At 46.1% G+C, this 21,731-nt stretch overlaps 1 protein-coding gene across 5 annotated transcripts in view; it reads left to right on the forward strand.

Annotated features, from left to right (window-relative positions):
* GATAD2A (GATA zinc finger domain containing 2A) overlaps window positions 1-21,731 on the forward strand; it is a 103,720-nt gene that overhangs the window by 43,367 nt on the left and 38,622 nt on the right. The gene's annotated exons all lie outside the window — the stretch shown is intronic.

Here is a 21,731-nt window from a genome sequence, read left to right on the forward strand (position 1 = left end):
TTCAGTGTTTGTTTATTTATTTGGTATATTCAAGAGTTGTGCAACCATCATCTCTGTCTAGTTCCAGAACACTTATCACCCCCAAAAGAAACTCCATCCTCATTAGCTGTCATTCCTTATCCTCCGTCTCCCACTAATCTATCTGCTTTCTGTTTCTATACATTTGCCTGTTCTGGACATTTCATATCAACAGAGTCACAGACTATATAACGTGTGTGTCTGGCTTTTCTCAGAGTAATGTTTTTGAGGTTCATCTACATTGTAGCATGATTCAGTGCTTCATATGCTTTTATGGCTGAGTAATTCCATCGCATGGATGGACCACTTATTTATTCATCAGGATAAATTTGGGTGGTTTCCACCTTTTGGCATTTGCAAATAGTGCTGCTATGAACATTTGTGAACACAATTTCTGTGGATATGTTTTTGGTTCCTTTGGGTATATACCTAGGAGTGGAATTGCTGGATCATATGGTAACTGGTGAACATTTTGAGGACTTGCCAGACTGTTGTCATGGCAGCTCTACCATTTTACACGCCCCCTGCCCTAGCTCTACCTGAGACCCTCAGAGCCCTCTGGAGACAAGAAGTGACCTAAAGTCTATGCTGGTTTCCTAGAGCTACCTGAGGATCACCAGTGTTGATGATGCTTGATACCTGGTGTTGGTAGCATAGTGGGACATCCATAGAGGATGGGTCTGGTACTTGACTGTCATCAGGCTATCTTTAGACATTAGCATTTAAAAATCATGGAACTTTACATCTGGAAAAGGTCTCACCTGAAGCTTAGCCCAGTGTGGTGAGTGACTGCCCTTGTCCTGCAGTCCCGGTTGTTGTCTGAAGGCAGTAGGCTAGCTTAGGGTTCTCTGAGGTCCTAGGCTAGGTGCTCCTGCTTCTGCCTAGTCCTTTGTTAACTCAAAAGTACATGGTCAGGGGATCCTGGGTGGCTCAGTTGGTTGAGCATCTTACTTCAGCTTAGGTTATACTCTCATGGTTCTTGAGTTCAAACCCCACATTGGGCTCACTGCTGTCAGCTTAAAGTTGGCTTCTGATCTTCTGTCTCCCTCTCTTTCTGCCCCTCCCTTGCTCATATTCTCTCTCTCAAAAATAAAACATTTAAAAAATAGGGGCACCTGGGTGGCTCAGTCGGTTAAGTGTCCGACTTCAGCTCAGGTCACGATCTCGCGGTCCGTGAGTTCAAGCCCCGCGTTGGGCTCTGGGCTGATGGCTCAGAGCCTGGAGCCTGCTTCCGATTCTGTGTCTCCCTCTCTCTCTGCACCTCCCCCGTTCATGCTCTGTCTCTCTCTGTCTCAAAAATAAATAAACCGTTAAAAAAATTAAAAAAAAAATAGTTAAAAAAAAAAAAAACCATGGTCAGAGCAGTAAGTACTTGCAGAATGAATGAATGATGAAAGAAAGAAAGAAAAGAAAGAGAGGGAAAAAAAAGAAGGAAAGAGAAAGAAAAGATGGTGGAGAGAAGGAAAGAAAAAGAAAAAAACAGAGGTCCTCCTTCCCTGTCCAGGAGGGAAGACAGCCATTGCATGAAGGGGTTTGATGGGAAAGGACAGTCTGTGAATAGTCATGGCATGTGATGGCTAATGTCAAATGGGCAAAAAAATACCCTTGAGTAATTATTTTTTAAGGATTTATAAATATGTCAGCTTGTGTACTCTTTGTTGTGGGGTGTAAGTCATTTCAACAAATTGATTTTGTATTTTCTTTTTTTAATTTTTTAAATTGTTTTTATTATTTATTTTGAGAGAGAGATACAGAGCATGAGCAGGCAAGGGGCAGTGAGAGAAGGAGACACAGAATCTGAAGCAGGCTCCAGGCTCTGAGCTGTCAGCACAGAGCCTGACGGGGGGGCTGGAACCCATGAACCATGAGATCATGACCTAAGCCGAAGTCAGACGCTCAACTGACTGAGCCACCCAGGCACCCCTTCTGTTCTCTCTGTTTAACACCAGCCCAGCACCCCCTTTCAGTTGAACCGTGGCCTGTGGTCACCTCGGGTCTCCCCATTTCTGCCACCCAGGACTTAGTAAGCATAGAAGAGGAGCAAGACAGGAGGAGGGTTGGCTCCTGGTGAGCCTGACATATGCACACAGCCCCCACACAGTGCCCCACACTGTACACAGTTGTAGGTGTGCACACTTTGGGTCAGACTGCCTGCTTGGGCTAATGGATGTGGCATCTGCCCCTCAATTTTTGCCTGTCAGGGGTCCTGTTTATTCAGCAGGTACACACTGCTCATGTGCTGAATGACTTTGCCTTATGTTGGGTGTTAAGGATTAAAAATGGGTGTGACTTAGAGAAAAACAGTTCACAGAAAAAGTGAGTGCAGATGGCTCTTACCAAAGGTATAGAAGATGCTCAAGTTTTTCTGATACTAAGAATAATGCTCATTGGAGTTTCAAGACAACATTTCTGACCTTTTGTCCCCAGAGGTGGATACCAGTCTATTGATGGGAATCAAGCACTGCCATATATTGCTTTTGGAGGCTCACAGCTCTTCAGAGAGAGATTTGTTTACCCTTTGCTTCAGAAATTCCACTTCTAGAAAAATGTATCACAAAGATACACTGTCAAACATAAGAATTGTGACAAGGATGTTCGTTCTAACATTCTGAAGTAACAAAGCTGGAAATGACTTAGATGTTTGTCAGTTGGGGCTGGAGACTTATGGGGATGGATCTCTTGGGTGGGGATGGCATCAATCCCCCTGAGCAAAGGAAGAAGGGACGTCCTTATGTCATGGTGATGGGATTTCTAGGGTGAAATGAGAAGTGGAAGAAGCAAGGTGGAGGATAAAGAGATACAGTATGCTTACCTCTCCAAGGAAAGGTGGAGGGACATGGATGTATGTGTATTTGCTTCTATTTTATTTTTAAATATGGAAATACAAACCATAAATGAACAATATGGTTATTTCTAGGAGGAGGGATGAGAGAGGACAGGGTTACCAGGAGATGTCTCTGGTTTTCTTTTCTGTGTAGCACCAGATGGGTGTTTTACATAATTATGAAACAAAAGTATGGCAAGTTGTGAGGCGGATGGAGAGAAGCAAACCCTAAAAAGCAAAAGGAAATTAATATGAATCTAGGTGTATGTCAGTTGTGATTCAAGTTGTGACTTAACTAATGTTTCAGGATTTCCTTTGCTCAACTTTTAAACATAGTAGACTATAAATGTTTTAGTGAGATATGCCGTAAGGGCAAAAACTTTTTTAAAAAAATCAGTAACTATCTTTAAGAATTATTTTTGGTTTTAGGTTAATAATACCAATACTCACTACTGTTTCAGTAGTGCCCCCTTACCCACCAGAACACTTTCCAAGACCACTGTGGGATGCCTGAAACCGCAGATAGTATCAAACCCTATATATACTGTGATTTGTTCCTGTATACATGCAGACCTATGATAAAGTTTAGTTTATAAGTTAGGCACAATAAGAGATTAACAACAATAACTAACTAATAGTAGAACAGTCATAGCTATGCTATAGTAAAAGTTGTGTGAATTTGGCCTCTCTCTCAAAAATCTTAGTACTGTACTCACCCTTGTAATGATGTGAGATGATAAAATGCCTGTGTTATGAGACGAAGTGAGGTGAATGACGCAGGCATTGTGACATAGCATTAGGCTACTATTGACCTTATGATAAGTCAGAGAATCATCTGCTCCTGGGCCGTGATTGACCACAGGTACCTGAAACCGTGGAAAGCAAAACCGTGGATAAGTGGGGACAACTGTATTATAGGAGATAACAAATAAGTAGTAATTAATGTCTTTAAGAACCAGAATTTTCAGCACCAAAGAAAAATGCAAGTATAGAATCAAGGCACTTAAGTTAAAATGTTTTAATTCTAAATCTGCATTGGGAACATGTGTAAGACTACTAAGGGTGAGACAGGGGAGTATGAATAAGAACAGATTCCCAATTTGGAGTGTCAAATGTGTTAAAAATCAACAGGTTCATTTATATTGCTGGTCCTCTTTGGGGGGTGCTAGGGAACCAACTCATTTTGAAAATTGGTAAATAAAGGGAGAGAAACAAGCATTTATCCTCTTTTCGATGGACTGAACTCTCGAGGAACAAAATAGTGGGTGAGAACAAGATCAGTGCTGCCCTACAAAACTTCCTGGAACTCTCTGTACCCTCACTGTCCAATGCACCTGGAATAGTTTGAAGAAGTCAACTTTTAATTTTATTTAATTTTAGTCTATTTAAATAGCCACATGTGGCTAGTGGACAGTGCTGCTATTGACATATTCTGGCTAATTAAAATGAAATGATGGAATTAGAAGTTTATAAGTTTTCAGACACCTAATGAAATGGTGAGTCCAGACAGTGATCCTCAGTGGCCGCCTTGCACCCAAGAAGGGTACCATGTACTACTGGAAGGATGTGTGCTTGTTTTGGCCGCAGAATCTAGTTTATAGTAAATCAGGGGCATGTTGCATTATACCACGGGGATGCCACCAGCAAACCTGACTGTGGGGAAATAAGATAAATAAATGATTGAAAGGAAAGGTTTTGGAAGGACCTATAGATTTCAACCAAGTGTGACTCTGACAAAGACTAAGAGATGCTTGTTAAATTGTTGGAGGTCAGGTCACGGAATTGTAGTGGTTTGTAGATACAAATACTGACCAGTGCATTCATAAATGAATGTTGTGTAGGATTTGCTTCACAGGAGCTAGTGGGGTATGGGGGAAAGGAGCAGTGTATGGAAGACCTGCAGCCTGGGTGGTGCATGTGCGCTGTGAATCCTGTTGTTTGTGCTACTTCTGAGGGCATTGCTACTTTTGCAATTTTCCGTAATCAAATATTTGAAAAATGGGCTTGACCCAGGCATATATATTCCTCAGGGAGCTTTATCACGTACATCACCCAGGGCAGGGGAGTCCTCCGTTACAAAAGGGTGGCGGCCACTGTGGTTAAATTTAAGCAGAATACTTTCAGCAGAGATTCTGGAATTGCTAAGGGGCTGTGGCTGGTGGCCTGTCAGGTGGAACAACTTCCGTTTCCAGCAGTCTTATTTTCAATAATAATAATACTCACAGCTACCCTTCACGGAGCCGTCAGAGCATTTCCCATTTCACAGGTGAGGAAAACTGAGGTGAACCAGGCATTCTGGTTTCTACCTGATGCACTGCGATGCTGATGGCACCTTCCTATCTCTGAGCCCCTGGCTTCCCTGCCCAGTGCTTGGAGCTCACCTTACCCCTGCATGTGCTTCTTCACTTCAGTACTGACTCTGTGATATCCCATACTTTGTTTTCTGACATAATATAATTTTGATTAGAGACCAGTCTCACTTCCCTCTTGGTGTCATTTGTCCATAGCAGCTATAGCCAGTGGATAAAGTAGATGGTTTGATTCCATGTGTGATCTAGGGATCACTGCAACTCTCAGAGTGATAGGGACCTCACTGTGTGTCTCTCCGCCTGATGTCCACTGTGTGTCTCTCCGCAGATGCCCATGCACCTGCCTCCTTGCATATCTTCCCAGGGTTTCCAGGGAGGAGGCTCCGGGGTGTCCCAGGGGCCCAGTCAGCCCCTTGTTCTTGGTAGAAACTAAGCCGGTATTTGGACAGATGAATAAAACACCTGTGAGACTGAGGTGGGTGGCACATTCGCAGTAATGTGTTAATGTAAAACCGTAGCATGTGTTGTTTTGGTTTTAGACAGTATGAAGCCTACGATGAGCCTGACTTAAATTGTATTCTGATGGTGGTGGTTTGTGTGACCCCAGTTGTCTGAGGCCTTACCCTCTTTCTGCCTTGGTTCCCCATTGCTAGATTGGTTCTTGTGTGTACCACATGGCCACACAACCAGGCATCAGCTTTCCTTTGCTTGGAGGTGGTTCTTAGTTCCCACCTGTGGGGTGGGCTTGTTGTGGCCTCAGACTCTGTGAGAACTGGATGGTTGACTCACAGAACCTAAAAAACTCCCCCAATTTAACCATTTTAAAGTGTGTAATTCATTGGCATTTAATGCATCCATGATACTGTACACTCATCATCTCTATCAAATACCAGAACGTTTTTATCCCCAAAAGAAGCCTGTACCCATTAGCAGGTACTACCCCCTCTTTCATCTCTGTGTCCTTCAGGGCCCTAGGAACCACTAGTCTGCTTTCTGTTTCCATGGATTTGCCTGTTCTAGGCATTTCATATAAATGGCATCATATACTATGTGGCCTTTTTTTTTACCTGGCTTCTGTTGCTCAACGTAGTATTTTCACTGTTCATCCACATTGTGACATGAATCAGAACTTCATTCCTTTTTATGAGTGAATAATACTTCATTGTATGGATATATCACATTTTGTTCATTTGTTCATCTGTTGATGGACAATTTGGGTTGTTTCTACTTGTTGGCTATTGTAAATAGTGCTGCTTTTAACATTTGTGTATAGATTTTTGTGTGAATATGTTTTCACATCTCTTAGCTTGTGTACCTAGCAGAATTGCTGGGTCATATGTAATGCTGTATTTAACTTTTTGAGAGACTGCCAGACTGTTAACCATGTCACCACGCCATTTTATAGTCCTGTCAGCAGTGTATGAGGGTTCCAGTTTCTCCACATCATTGACAACGCTTGTTTTTTTTTTCTTTTTTTGTTAACAACCAACCATCCTAGTGGGTTTGAGGTAGTATCTCATTGTGATTTTGATTTGCGTTTATCTGATGATAAATGATGTTGAACATCTTTTCATGTGTTTATTGGCCACTTGAATATCTTCTTTGGAGAAATGTCTATTTAAGTCCTTTGCCTATTTTTTAATTGGATTTGTTGTTTAATTATAAGAGTTCTTCGTATATTTTGGCCACTACACCCTTATCAGATAAATAATTTGCACATATTTTCTCCTATTTCATGGGTTGTTTTTTCACTTTTTTAAAGATTTTATTTTTTTTATTTAATTTTTTAAATGTTTATTTATTTTTAAGAGAGAGAGAGACAAAGAATCTGAAGCAGGATTCAGGCTCCGAGCTCTTAGCACAGAGCACAATCTGGGGCTCGAACTTGTGTACTGCGAGATCATGACCTAAGCCAAAGTCAGACCCTTAACTGACTGAGCCACCCAGGGGTCCCTTTAAGATTTTATTTTAAGTAATTTCTACACCAAATGTGGGGCTTGAACTTACAGCCCTAAGATCGAGAGTCGCCTGCTGTATTGACTGAGCCAGCCAGGCACCCCTCATTCTCTTATTAGTGTCCTTTGCACATTAGATTTTAATTTTGTTGAAGTCCAATTTCTTTTTTTTTCTTTCATTGTGCTTTTGGTGTCACATTTAATAATCTGTTGCTGAATCCAAGGTCATAATTTACCCTTCAGCTTTTCTCTAAGAGTTTTTATAAGTTTAGTTTTTAATAGGTCTCTGACCTATTTTGAGTTAATTTTTGTTATGAGGTAAGGGTTTTGTTTTTGATCCTTATTTTTTTAATTGGCCTGAAGACATTTTGGTTTTTTTAGGAAGGGAGAATGATACCTGGGAATTCTGAAAATGCTTTTTCTTGTGTGTTAAACACCTATGTATTGAGCCCTTATTCTATCCTGGGCCCTAGGATGGTAGCAGTGAACAAAGAGGTGTTCCATGTTCTTATGGGAGATGGGGTTAGGAGGGCACATAGACAAATAAATAGAATGTTAAGTGGTGATGAAGTGGAAAAGAGGTTAGAGGTCCACCAAGGATGTGTGAAAGGGAGCTACGTGCCATTTTGGTTTCTCAGGTGAGACCTATAAAAGAGGGTAGTTCAGAGACCTGGAGGGAGGAGACTTCAAGGCAGAGAAAGCAGGATGTGCAAAGGCCCTGGGGTGGGAGTGAGCTAACCGTCAGAGGAGCAGCCAGACTGTCAATGTGACGTAAGAGAATGGGGTCCAGGGTTGGTGGGGCACAGATGGCAGATGAGGTCAGAGAGGCTGACCAGACCTCAAGGATGTGGTGAGGGCCTTGTTTTTATCTTGAACAGTATCTTTTACAGAAGGGCCACTAATATGATACGTTCAAGTCCAGTTCTGCTGTTTCCCAAGCTTATTGTAGGTATCTGAACAGCTCCCTGCCCAAGAGGAAGATTTCCACTTATAGGGTAGAAGCTAAATGTGGGATTTCTGGTTCAGCTCTTACAGCTGTACAGAAAGTGCTAAGAGAACTTTTCACTGGTAGGAACTGTTTCTTAGGCCCATGGGCTTTATTGAGACCAGAAACTTACATTAGTCTTAGAAGTAAGTTTCCCTGCTGGCTCTGATCCTCCTGGGGCAGCTGCCAGTGTGCTCTGACACCACAGAATATGTGCAGGGAGGAGCTTGACAAAGGAAGCCCAGGAAGAGCCTCCAGGCTTTCCCACATTGCTGGGCCCCCTGATGAAAATGACAAAAGAAGCACCCTTGGTTCCCCTACTTTCTACTCCTGTCTCCTCCTAGGAATGGAGGTAGCTTTTCTGGCCCTTCCTGCAATTGTCTGTGCAAAACCTCCCTGCCATTTCCAGCCATGGGCCTCAATGGAGCTGGTGGTTAGAGCTGTGTCTTGGCCAGGCCCTGAGGGAGTTGGCACTGGAAGGGTTAAGACTTCCAATTTTGTGATGTGACACCCGATGGGCACATTGCAGATGGCATGGAAATGGCAGGTGTAACCCTTTGTAGGCCATGGAGGCACATGGCCCAGGAGGCAGCTGGGAAGGAACAGAGGCTGTTCCTTTCCCGTGGGAGGCAAATGTAGCCAGCTCGCCCTCACAGTGACATCCCGCACCAGGGGGACTCCTGGTTGCTATTTCCCTGTGGACATTTAATATTGCTCAGATTCCCCTTCACAGGCAGTACCTTTGTTTCTGTGTTATGTGCTTCTCCAACAGCATCTGTTCCTCTCTGGCTGCAGGGTTGGGCTTTGGCCCAATGGCCCTGGCTGCTGGCAGTTCAGATGCTCATGTCGGTCCACTTCCAGGTGGTTGATGTTGGGTGCTCACTGGGCACTTTTGAGAGAGCAAACACAAAAGCCAAGTCCTTATCTCCAGTGTGAGCCTAGGGGAGCTACTGATAGTTTTAAAGACACTTGTTACCAGTCTTTCCCCACTCTTAACTTGTGATCAGTATAAGTGCACCTTCTCCTACTGTGTGCTATGACTTGGAGATGAAGATGGGCTTTCGATCTCATGTCTTTGGGAAAAGGTGCTTAGAAGCCAAGGCATGGGGCCGGAGTGCAGGCGGAGTTGAGTGGGATCTGTGTGGTCCACATTGTTCCCTATTTTCAGAAGTTTGCAGGAGATCAGCTGTGTCTGAGAGAAGATAAAAATATATTCCCTACATTATCTTCCCAGGATAGGATTTGTGCTTTCTCTAGTACCCATTCCCTGTGCCCCCCCATTCTCGCATGACTCTAGGGATGGAGGTTGAGGCCTGGGGACCTAATGTCCCAGGCCTGGCCCTGTACATCCCTGGGGTGAGTTTGAACAGCCCAGAGAACTGTCAGCAGGCCGGCCTCGTGACTGTCTATTTTCTGGAGACGACTTGTCCCAAAACCTGCTTTGTTCCCACACACAATGCTGGAGTGAGATACTACCGGTGCTGTGTTCTTTTACTGGGCAGTCTGTGATTTGTGTTTAGGAATCTGAAGACCATTAAGGTTTTGTCTTTAAAATGTTGATGGCCACCACTTAAGTATGTTGGTTTCTGCTCTCCAGGTTAACTTTGTTAAATATATCCCAAAACATTAATTCAGACACCTCAATTACAAGTCCTCCACTTTAAAAAAACAACAATATTGTAGGGGCTGCTGGCTGGCTCAGTCAGTGAGCATGCCACTCTTGATCTCAGGGTTGTGAGTTCGAGCTCCATGTTGGGTGTGGAGATTACTTAAAGATAAAATCTTGGGGCACCTGGGTGGCTCAGTTGGTTAAGCATCCAACTTCTTTCTGCTCAGGTCATGATCTCACAGTTTGGGAGTTCGACCCCCCGTGTCAGGCTCTGTGCTGACAGCTAGCTCAGAGCCTGGAGCCTGTCTTCAGATTCTGCGTCTCTCTCTCTGTCCTTCCCCTGCTTGCTCGTGTGCATTCTCTCTCTCTCTCTCTCTCTCTCTCTCTCTCTCTCTCTCTCTCTCTCAAAAAACAAAACAAAAAAGAAAGATAAAATATTTAAAAACAAACAATCAAGATTGTAAATGTGGGCTTATTTGTAAATGTGGTGCTGATTGTTTTTATTCTTTTCACTTAACAACCTGTTTCTCTTTTTGGTTCTTGAACCAAGGACTGAAGGTGACCAGATAGGATGGACTTCTTGGTCTTGGTCTGACTTCACCTTGCATGACTCCTCCACCCTGTTGGTGGTAACAGGCTTATATTTGAATGGGTCATTAGCATTCAGATGGAGTGTGGTGTGTGGGCATGCCTGAGATGTTTAAAGTTCCCTGTTAGGAGGCTGAGATGCTCCTGAACTTAACCTTCCCTTTTGGCTCCTGGTCCATGCTGAGCGCTACATTTACAAATGGTGTCTTTTCCTGGAAGGGTTAAGTGGAGAGCACTTATAGGGAATGGGAACAGGGAGGTCCTCTGAAGGTAGTGCTGGTGCTCAGATTGATTTGTTTGATGGAGTGACTGGAGGCATTCATTTAAGTTGTGTGTATGTGTCTGGAGTGTACTCTGTGCCATTTCACAGCTCTCAGTGCTTCCCTCCACACCCATCCTTTAGGACCCAATTGCTGGTTCCAGCCCTTCTCACTCTCACAGGCTGATGGCTGGTCCTGACCTCCACCCTACCCCCAGTCCCTGGAGTCCTGGAGGGCATCTGGTGCCCAAGGAAGTCCATGGGAGGCCCTGTCATCACTTGAGCCTTTTCACACTAAATATAAGTGGTCTTTCCAACAGGGATGTTTTTTTCTTCTACACGATCTCCTCTCATGTAAAAAATCCTTGTTTAAAGTTTGGATCTCCTTTTATTTGGTTTCATTTACTTTTCTTGGAGATGGATTTTCACGTGTTTATGTATTTCTGTCACTTCATCTTTTCTGGCATTTTTTCCTCCCTCCTCAATCTCTGTAAGTCCAGATTCTGCCCTTGGGGCCCAGCTCAAATGAAGCATTTCTATATTTTTCCCCCTCCTCTTTTGGACTAGCAGGGTGAACTACTTTCTGGTGTAGACTTGTAATAACATGGTGATGAGCACATGCATCTCACAGCCCTTACTGGGTTTATGCTCCCATGAAGGTGGGGACCCTGAGCTACTCTTCTGCTCTCTACATATGAGGCACCCCCTGGGTCACTGGTCCCTTGGAGAGGTCACTGTCTGCTGCATTAGCAGTATTTGTTAGGAGTCTGACAGCATCCGCATCCTGCTGGGCCACACAGGCTGTGAACTAGAAGATGGGGTGTCCTAGGTGGTTAGTAACTGACCAGCCTCCTGTGCTGCAGAAATTCCCTTCTGGGTTAAGGCATTACTCAGATAAACAACTGTAAGCAGCAGTTGGTTCTTTGCCTTCTCTGGAAGCTTAAATTACTGTGTGCACAAAGTAGTAGCAGTGAGCATGGTTTCAGTGCTAGTGATTTGAAAACTCTGCTGCTCCAGCCAGGTGTGAAATTGTTTGTCTTGGATAGGGCTTGGGAAGGTGTGGGCTGAAGTGGCTGAGGTGCATGGGGATCCACCTGAGGTCCCTCAGGGCTCTGGGTTTTTTCATGGGTTTTAGAAGTTGATGATTCTAATCTAATTTTTGTACTTGAGGGTTTTCCTTTTCGGGACAGGTGGATCAGGAGTGGAATGAATACTGATCACACATAAGAACTGCTGATCTTTTGCTCAGAATTGAACAGAGAAAGACCTTTTCTGACACAATTGGGCAAGATTTGGAAGTGGGAAGAGGAGAGGAAAACTGTGCACGTGTGTGAGTGCATGTGGTGTGCATGTGTGGGCACTTGTGTCTGAGTGTGCATGAATGTGGGTGTACATATATGTATATTTGTGGTGCAAGGTTGTGTGGTGTGCAACTAGCCTGGGGCACTGCAGCCTTGGGATATGGGGAGCTGTCTTGTCAATGCCCCAGTTTCCCATGTGCTTCTTCTACCAATAGGGTATGCATTGAGTGGGGTCAGATGATCCCAAGTCTGGGGTGCTGTGTGTTCCTTGTCCCTTTCCCTCTCTTCTCACTGCCTCAGCTTCCCCAGAAACTGGAGCCCAGGCGCCATGGCCATTGGAGGCTGACAGTAAGATTGTCTACCTTGTAAGAAGCCTTTGAAAGAGTGAGTGAGTCCCTTGAGTAGGATAGAAGAATTTGTTGGTCACGTGTCTCATTTTAATAAAGTGATTGTCCACCTGGTGAGTTGTGTTGGTTTCTCTTAACACGAAGCAGAAGGCTAGGAAAACCTGCATTGAGACCCCAGGTCCAGACAGCCCCAGTGTAGGATTGACAGGGCATCACCAGGTTGGGGGTGAAGTGATATGCCCACTAGTCAGGCCAAGTGTCCGTATAAAGGTCAGAAGAATTGAAGGACCAAGGCAGTGACCAGATGGAGGCTGAGCCCCTGAAAGGTCTCAGGAAGGTTCCTGGGGCTCTCTTGCTGTCCCCGGGCTGGAGTAGGCTATGGAGCTGCAGCCACAGGCAGAATGCACCAAGTGAGGATTGTCGTTAAGAGATCTCAGTGGGACAGGATGCTGTGACAGTGCAGCCTTCTGCCCAGGACCTTCCCTAGAGTGGGACAGTTGGGGGTATTGTGGTATGGACCTGCATCATCCCCCTGTTTGTTCCCCCGTTCCCTTCTCAAGAGTTTCCCTGGCACAGATGACCCCTTTCTTCCCAGTCCTCAAGGGTGAAGTCCTGCTTACCTGGAGAAGTTGGGCCCTGCACCTCCCTTCCTACTGCACAACATTCCCAGGGACCCCCAAGTCTCTAGCAAACCAGCCCCAGTGTGCTCAAGTCACACTGTTTGTTGTTGTTGTTGTTGTTGTTAAGTTTATTCATTTTGATGGGGGGGGGGGGGGGAGAGAATGAGTGGGGGAGGGGCAGAGAGGGGTTGGGGAGAATCCAAAGCAGGCTCTGAGCTGTCAGTGTAGAGCCCAGTGCGAGGCTGGAACTCAGGAACTGAGATCATGACCTGAGCCAAGATCAAGAGTCAGGTCTTAACCAACTGAGCCACCCAGGTGCCCCTCAGGTCATACTTTGTATCCCAGCTCAAACATCCCTATTCTTGCTTTCTTGCTTTCTTTTTCTTTTTTTTTTTAGTTTATTTATTTATTTTGAGAGGCGGGGAGAGAGAACACCAGCATGGGAGTGGCAGCGAGAGAATCCCAAGCAGGCTCTGTGCTTTCAGCATAGAACCTGACTCGGGGCTGGAACCCACGAACTATGTTATAACCTGAGCTGAAATCAAGAGTTGGATGCTCAACCTACTGAGCCATACTGGCGTCCCAAACAACCCTATTTCAAGAAGGGCTCACCCCACCCCCTCCCAGCCCTGTGCCCATCAAGGTTATTCACATCTCCCTGTGCTCTTCCTTAGAGCTTTGGTCTGATACTCAGGCATGAGTGCTGAGGAACTGCTTGTTTCTGTAACTGGGTTAAAGTTTGATTCACTGCAGTAATCGAGTTTATAGCACATAATTTCCTTATACGAGGGACCTATTTATCTTGAGAGTGTGTAGGGCTTTTAGGATGGAATAAAATTGACCCACGTAGTGAGACAGACTGACCCTTCAGTGAGTGCTCTTTCCTCTGCACTTTTCGAAACTAAATTTCTTCTGACTTTTAAAAAGGGTTAACCTTGAGTCCTGGGCTCAGATTGAATTTACATGTCCAAGTTGTTTTTTGAAACCTGTTTTTCTTTGCAGTCAGTTCTGTGATAATGCTCATTTTGGAAAAGCAGATTTGTTTCAACACTATTGATGTATTAGGGCACAATTGGAGCATGATACATACACGTTGTATGTGGTTGTGTGAAATTTTGTCCAGGAAAGTGCTAGGTTATGGGTTGGGAAGCTATGTCCCACAGGCTGGTGGTCTGTTTTGGTAAATAAAGTTTGAATGGGACAGAGCTATACCCATTTGAGGACATATTGTTAAAATTGCAGAGCTGAGTAATCAGGACAGAGACAGAAAGACCTGCAGAGCTGAATATATTTACTGTGTCCCTTTAAGAAAAAGTTTGCCAACTCCTTCACTAGATAAATCCAGAAGATTGCTCTCAGTAAAAGAGCACCTGACCATACATAAAATTAAAATGCACACATCTCAGGTATGCACCAAGCCCTCTCTAGGCCATATCATTTTCTCCTGGGGTCAGACAGCCTCATTCTAGCATGTCACAGTAACTCAGAAAACAGCCACAGCAAATGCCAGGTCTTCCCTCAGGTGAGGGGTTAGGCTTCAGGTAGAATTTGTGTATTTTTGTCTTTTTTTTTTTTTTTTTTTTAATCTCATGATTAAGTTTTGGGATGTTGTGTACTGCCCTGGTCACTGGACTGTTGCAGGAGGGGGTCTCCCTAGCATCTTTTTAGTCCAGGTCTTTGAGGGCCCATGGAGCTCCTGGCCAGGCAGGTAAACCAAGTACCTTCCTAATGGTGTATGAGAGAGAAAGTGCCTATATTTTTGGAGTATCTTAGGTTTTCAGACCACTGAGGGTTAAGAACCCAGCTTCAGTCAGTGAGTAAGTAAGACTTAGTTCTTCTTTTGAACAAACCTGTAGCACAGGACTCAGGGTGGCTCCTTTCCTCTGTCTGAGACCATCCCTGCTCAGCGGCTTGGCCCTTGATGTCTATACCCATGCCTGGACCATCTCCCCAGATTCCTGTTCCTTGTCTCAGCCTCAGTCTGTGGGACTCTATATATTCGCCTTTCAGAAAGTCCAAATGGCAGAGTTTTTTTTAACGAAAGTACTTGTTTGCTTCATTTTGACCTATAAGGCAAACCCCAGGAATCGTACGTTTCATGAGGATAATCTACAGAAATGTAGGTTTAACTCAGTAGCACATACCGAACCCATATTGTTTTGCTCCACACTGAATATGGAGGTGAATGGAAAGAAAAAAGCTGCTGCCATGGAGGAGTCTAGCAACAAGCTGGGAGAAGAGATGAAGCTGCTGAATAGTATGGGGATTGTTGTTGTGGAACTGTGTGAGACATGGGCTCCCTCAGAGCGAGCCCACACTGATGCTGTGGCCTGGCAGCCATTCCGCACAACTGATGGCCCAGGTAGAAGGTGGGTTGCGGGGATGAGCTGAGGGGTTTGAGTTTACTGTGTAGAGCTTGAGATTTGCTTTAGTAAGTAACACAGGGGATAGACTTTTAAGCTGCTGAGACACTTGCTAATAATGAGTGGGAAAGTCACAGCAGTGGCACCTCTCAGTCCACTGAAGGTTGCATATTTGTCTTATGTTCTTGGTTCTGCCTGTTGGAGGAGCCAGCCTCCTGATTTTCCTACATTATAAAGCACTCTCCCTCTGGCCTGGGAGCATTTTCCTCCAAAGGGCCCTCTCCCCTTGTCTCATCCCTATACACTTATCATTTTAAAAAGTTTTCAGCATCTGCATGTGGGAGTGTTATTTTATCTAGCTAGCTTTCCTTTTTATCTTTGTGTTCTTTGAATACAAGACTGATAGAAAGTCACTGTTAGGAGAAATAATTTAATACAGAAAGTGAAAGTTTCTGAATTTATTCTTCAGAAATGAGTCCTGTGGCTTTTAGCCTAATTTCTTTCACTTTTAATTTTAGTAAGCTTTTTCAGTAGTTTTTTTCTGAAGATTATAAGCATTTTTAAGCCATGTGAATGGTATTATACTGTTCTACACATTGATTTTCTCATTCAAGTCATTTTTTTTTTTTAACATTTGAGAGACAGAGAGAGAACAGAGCATGAGCATGAGAGGGGCAGAAAGAGGGGAAGACACAGAATCCAAAGCAGGCTCCAGGCTCTAAGCTGTTAGCACAGAGCCCGATGCAGGGCTCAAACTCACAAACCGTGAGATCATGACCTGAGCCGAAGTTGGATGTTTAACCAACTGAGCCTCCCAGGCACCCCTCATTCAAGTCATTTTTAAAAAAAAATTTTTTAATTTATAATTTTAGAGTGCGTGTGAGTGGGGGAGAGGGGCAGAGAGGGAGAGACTCTCGAGCAGGCTCCATGCTCTGCATGGAGGCTTGATCCCACGACCCTGGAATCATGACTTGAGCTGAAATCAAGAGTCGGATGCGCAGATGACTGAGCCACCCAGGCGACCCTCATTCAAATTATTTCTAATATCACTCTGTTTCTTCACATAGCATGTCTATGAGGTGTGGGTAGGGAAACTGAGGCTGAAAGACTAACAAGTTCTCTCAGCCCATTGTTGCCTGAGATTTGGCCTCTGTTCTCTCCTGTGTCTGGTAGTAGAGGCTGGCTGTTGGGATCGTCCTTCTATTCCCCAGGTTAAGTTGCATCCCTTGTACTCAGCCTTAACAGGGTTTGACGTTTAAAACCTGAGAGCTGGCATTTTTATCGCGCGTTCCTTCCAGAACACAGCCACTGCATCCCTGCTACTATCGTTCAGAGAGAGGCATCAGGAAGTGGCTCACGACTTGAGCAGAGTGAACTCTCTGTTCTGGAAGAGAAGATAAGTGCCTGTCAACCAGAGGCTGCTGACACCAAAGTACAGCTTAGTTGTTCTCTCCCCGTCCCCTCCCCAGGTACCTGGCTTTGACTCTCAAGAATGTAGGGAGCCTCCAGAGGGTGAGCAGAAGGGTGTACAGGTTTGCGACTTCTCTTCTGCAGCTTCTGCAGGCTGTTGTGTCTGGGAGGGTCAATGGGATTCCTGGGTCCAGGCAGGAGACAAGAGAGAAATCATGCAGAAGGGCATCATAGATAGCCCCAGCCTCAAGACCACCAGGGCACAAAGATCCACCTGCACTGTGCATCTGCTGAGGGGCACTCTGGTGGTGGGTGCCTGGCTGCAGGCCTGCTGGAACTGCACACCTGGCAGGGCCTGTGTGTCGCAGTGTGGAGGTTGGCCAGTGCCAAGTGAAACCAGTGTCTGGACCTCATCGTCACCCAACTTGGCATTGGACGCTTCACTGGCCCTTCTTTCCTGACAGGGAGGGGTGCTCTGTGCTGCCGAAAACAGTGGCTGCCCCATGTGCAGGCTTCCACCTGTCAGTAGTAGACACTCCTCGGCCTCTCTGTGTGGGTCTGGTAGACTCCTACTCACCATGTCCAAATTTCCCTGCTTCCAACCTTCTCCCAGATCTGCTCTTACCTCATTTCAGAAAACCAATTCCATCCAGTTGCTCAGGCAAAAATAAAACAAAGCAATCTTTTCTTGCCTCCTGTCCAGCTGTTGGTATGTTGTGTTGTCTAAAGTATACTTAGGGTTTGGTCATATCTCCCCACTTCTCAGTCTCTTTCCCATCCTGAGCCACAAGATACAGAAGTCTCCCCCAAACTGCTCTCCCTGCCATCTCCTACTCCAGTCTATACCCATATCAACCAGATGATCCTTTAGAACAAATTGGATCTCCCCTCATCCCCACCCCTCCACGTTCCCCCTGAGGACAGTCCACACTTAGTACCCTCTTTTCTTCCACCTCCTCATGCTCACTCTTCTGTGCTCTGGAAAGAGCACCCCAAGTCCACTTTTCTCATGCCTGAAACAGGAGTGTTATTGATAGTATTCCTGCTGGTATGTTAGTAACAGAGTAATATAAATAGCATTTCCTGGTACAGATAATGATAATGCTTCAGAGTTATGGCTCCATGACTTGTGTTTGTTTACTTTTTTTTTAAGTTAACTTTTTTTATGATAAAAATGTTTACTGGCATTATGTGCTCAACTTGTGCCAGGTGCTTTCTGTTGGTTTCCTGAGTCTTGTTTAAAAATTCTGGTTCCTGCATCATTCACCTCTTTGGAGTTGCTTTAGAAGAGGTTTTCCACCTGAGGTTCTCAGATCAGTTAGACAGTGGCATTTTACTAAAAAATAAAGTATCTTTTGGTAGAGGCATTTACAATTTGCATTGACCCAAAGCCCCTTGTCCACATTCCACCTGTTATTTGGTTGCCTCTTCGACCTGAGGTCGGTCGTTCTGTGCTGTGCCTATGTAGCCGCTAGAGTGACTGGAACCTCCCTTCTTGGGGCAAGGAAGACCTGGGTTGCTTCCTGCCACCTCTCTGCCTGCCCAGCCCTGTCTGAGGATGCATTAGAGCAGGCTCTGCGTGACTTAATTGTGTTTATGAGAGTGAGAAGAAAGGACTGAGGCCATCTGGGTTCCAGCCCTGCTTCCTGGGTAGCAGCCTGTGCCTCAGGCAGCCTTGCAGTCCTGGGAGCCTCATCTTTACAATGGGCTGCTGTTGTCAGGATCTGCCCCTGTCTTCAGGCCACAGCCAGGACAGGATCCCCCTTAAGTAAGAGGGTGTTGCTCTTTGTGGGCTGGCAGTTCCTGAATGGGCCTGTGGTAGAACCCTCACTGGCTAGGGGTTTTGAAGCAGATCCTAACTTTCCATCACAATAATCCAGCCTCTTTACCTGTTCTTTTTTATTTTTAATGTTTGTTTATTTTTGAGAGAAAGTGTGGGTGCATAAGTGGGGGAGGGGCAGCGAGAGGGGGGCAGAGGATCCTAAGTGGGCTCTGCACTGACAGCAGCAAGCCCAATGTGGGGCTCAAACTCAAAAACCGTGAGATCATGATCTGAGCTGAAGTCAGATGCTCAACTGACTAAGCCACTGAGGCGCCCCTTTACCTGCTCTTTAGAAAGTATTCTGAGGTAACTCCTCACTGCTTTTTTGCAGAAATTGTAGGTCATGCTTCATTCCTCAAGGCTGGTTTCTTCCCTATAGCTTTGTCATTGATCTTGGGTTTGTGCCTGCAGGGTGATGGACACTAGCCCTAATGTGCTAGGGCACTGGTCCTTCCTGCTGAGAGGAGGGAGGAGCATTCTTTATTAGCACCTGTACTCCCCAGGAGCAAATGCTTCCTGTGGCCTCTAAGGCAACCATCTTGCTGTGGAGTAGGCCCTACCCAAGATGGAGGGGGGCACGGGGCAGGTGGTGCAGAGCTGGACGCACCCTCTGCCATAGTCAGCCCTGCCCCCTCCAGCTGTGCTGTTCCTTTCTGTGGTGGGGGAGGGATGCAGCTGGCCACCCCTCCCGAGAATGCCCTGCTGGAGCCAGAGGGCAGGGCATGCATGTGCTGCCAGGCTGGCCATTGGTTCTGGGTCCAGGGTTGGCAGATTTCCAGTCCCTCGGCTTTAGAGTGAGCTACCTTGTTTGACACTGCACACAGAACATAAACAGGCTGTATTCCGGGCCCTCTGCTGGGGACCCTGATCAGCTACCTGAACTAGGGTGTTGTTGGGGCCCTGTGGCCCAGAGTGGTCACTGGAGCTAGAAGAGGAACAGCCCTGTGTGGGTATGAGGCTCTGCTCTGGCCCTTTATGCTTGCTTATTTTATATTAGTGACAATGAAGTGAGGTCACTTGGGTACTACTTTGTCAGTCTGGTGACCTGGCACACGGTGAACTGGTTGTTGGTCCCCACCCGCCCAATCTGTGTGGGTATTTGAGAGGAAGGACTTCATGCAGGGTCTGGGTTTGGATGACTTTCCTGGATTGGAGCCTGAAGCTTATAAGGCCAGAGACTGCACTAGGTGGGTGTGCCAGGCTGGAACAGAGGCAGAGTGGGGAAGCATGGGGGAGTTTAAGTACAGGATTGAGGTGGGGGTATCCTCCTCCTCCACCTCAGTCCCATTCTTCCCTGGTCTGTACCAGCCCAGACTGGGAACTTCTCCCTTAGGGACAGAATTTCTTCTGACTCTAGTGGGCATGCCTTTTTGCCTCTTTCCTGGTCTTGTCTCTTCTCCTTTTTGATCCTGACAGGCTCCTCTCTTGCCCTGGGAACACAGCTACCTGCTGTCCAAGGCAGCTACTGAAATTGTTACTCTTGTCCAATTCCCCAAATGTTTAAGGAGCTTCTCTTTTAGGCAGCCCTCAAAGGAAAGATGACCCATGCCTCCCACAGTGAGGGAGGGGAGGTTGACTGACACTCATCTCAGGGCAATGACTTATCTGCAATCTCACAGAGAGGACTGATAGATTCACTGAGCAGGCTGACAGGGTTTGTTGTCAAGACATATCAAAGAAGGACAGAAGCCATAGAGCTTTAGGCTAAGAGGGACATGGGGTATCCTTTGCTTTTCTCTGGGGCAGTTAGGAGACCATATCCATACAGAGTGTGGGAGGAGGAGATGGGGGGATGTTTGGGGGGGTGACTAGGACTGAGCAGTTGGTACAGGGTGGGCAGCAGGCACAGGCTAGTATGCCAGGAGGGGTTGGGGGCAGATGGAAGTCTTGTCAGTAGCCCATGCCCTTGGGCTTCAGAGTTCTCCAGCCCCACCTTCTGTCAACATGGGTGGAGAGCATTCTGGGGGTAATATGACCACCGGGAGACTTGCTCATTTTGACCCTTTTGGACTGCCTGTAGGAGTAGATATTTGAGTGCCCTGGCCAGGCCACAGTGGCCCGACACGTGTGCATGTGGACAGCTCTGCCTCCTGAGCCAGGAGCATGAAACAGCAGTCAATTTCTTTCCTTTAACTCTAAGTCCACCGAAGAGGCCACTAGGACATGGTCCTGCACTGTTGCTCATTTGAGAAATCGGCTCCTTAACAAGGTTGTGAGTGAGTCATCTTAGGAATGCATCCCACGTATGATGATATTGCCCCTTCATTGCTCTGTGTTGCCCCCAGTCTCCCAGAAGGTGGGCTCCAGGACAGGCTTCTCAGGGTATTCGTGGTGAGGAAACTGGGGTGCCAGATGCCCTGCCTGTGTGGACACAGAGCCAGGAGGCCTTCAGTGTAGGCACACCACAGGTATGAATTGAGATTCTCAAGGGGCTTGTAGTGTGTTCCTCTGTGGACCCTGTGTTGGTAGACATAGGCACCTACCATCCTGTGTAGAACTGGCATTTTGGGAATCCTCCTAGAGCCTGGCAGCTAAATTCTTTTTTGTCCCTCATGAACTCTGGCTTGGCTTTTTTAGACCCTGACTCTTGCAGTCTTATTTCCTGTGTCCTGACTTGTTGGGACATCGGGGTTGGAGTGGCTCCTTTAAGAGCCAGCGCCTGTGTCCCAGACTCTGTTGTGGAATGCCAGCAGCCTCCCTGCAGACAGACATCATTGCGCTGTCCTCCGTCCTGTCTCTGTGAGGGTTAACAACACTTCAGCTTGTTGTCTGGAACCGGTTCAGACTGGTTTTCTGGAAAGTGCTTTGTCTCTCAGACTGAATCCTGGGAAGGGTCATGTGGAGCCCAGTGATGTCATGGGATCAAAAACTGACTCAGCTGTTTTTTTCTTCTTTTCTTTCTTTAAATCAAGATATGTGTGTGCTGCAGGTACAGGGTGCTGGCATGGTGACTGGCCAGCTCTCACCCCACTCAAAGTTTACCTTGCTGGCAGTCAAAGGGTTAAAGGTGACCCCCACTTCTCACTCCCCTGAGGTGAGCAGGGAGTAAGGAGGCCGTCCCTCACTAAAGGGGAGAATGGTCAACCCGAGTCAGTGCAGTGCAGTTCTGGACCTGGGCAGTGACCCTGCTTCTGGTACAGCAGTGTCTCCCCTTCCCGGATTCCAGAAATCTCCAACCTAGGGCAGGTACTCAGAATTCCATAGGCAGGAAGTTCAGATCTAGAACAGTTTTCCTCTCTTTGCTTTTGAATTTGGAGCACAGAGAATTCCTCTTCCTTCTAATAATCAGCCACTTTCCATTGTTCCTGTCCAGGTCCCTGC

This window comes from Lynx rufus, unplaced genomic scaffold (assembly GCF_022079265.1).
Source record: "Lynx rufus isolate CCGP_SWC_20201006 ecotype Redwood Valley unplaced genomic scaffold, mLynRuf1.p SCAF_4, whole genome shotgun sequence".
In the NCBI taxonomy this organism is placed as follows: Eukaryota; Metazoa; Chordata; class Mammalia; order Carnivora; family Felidae; genus Lynx; species Lynx rufus.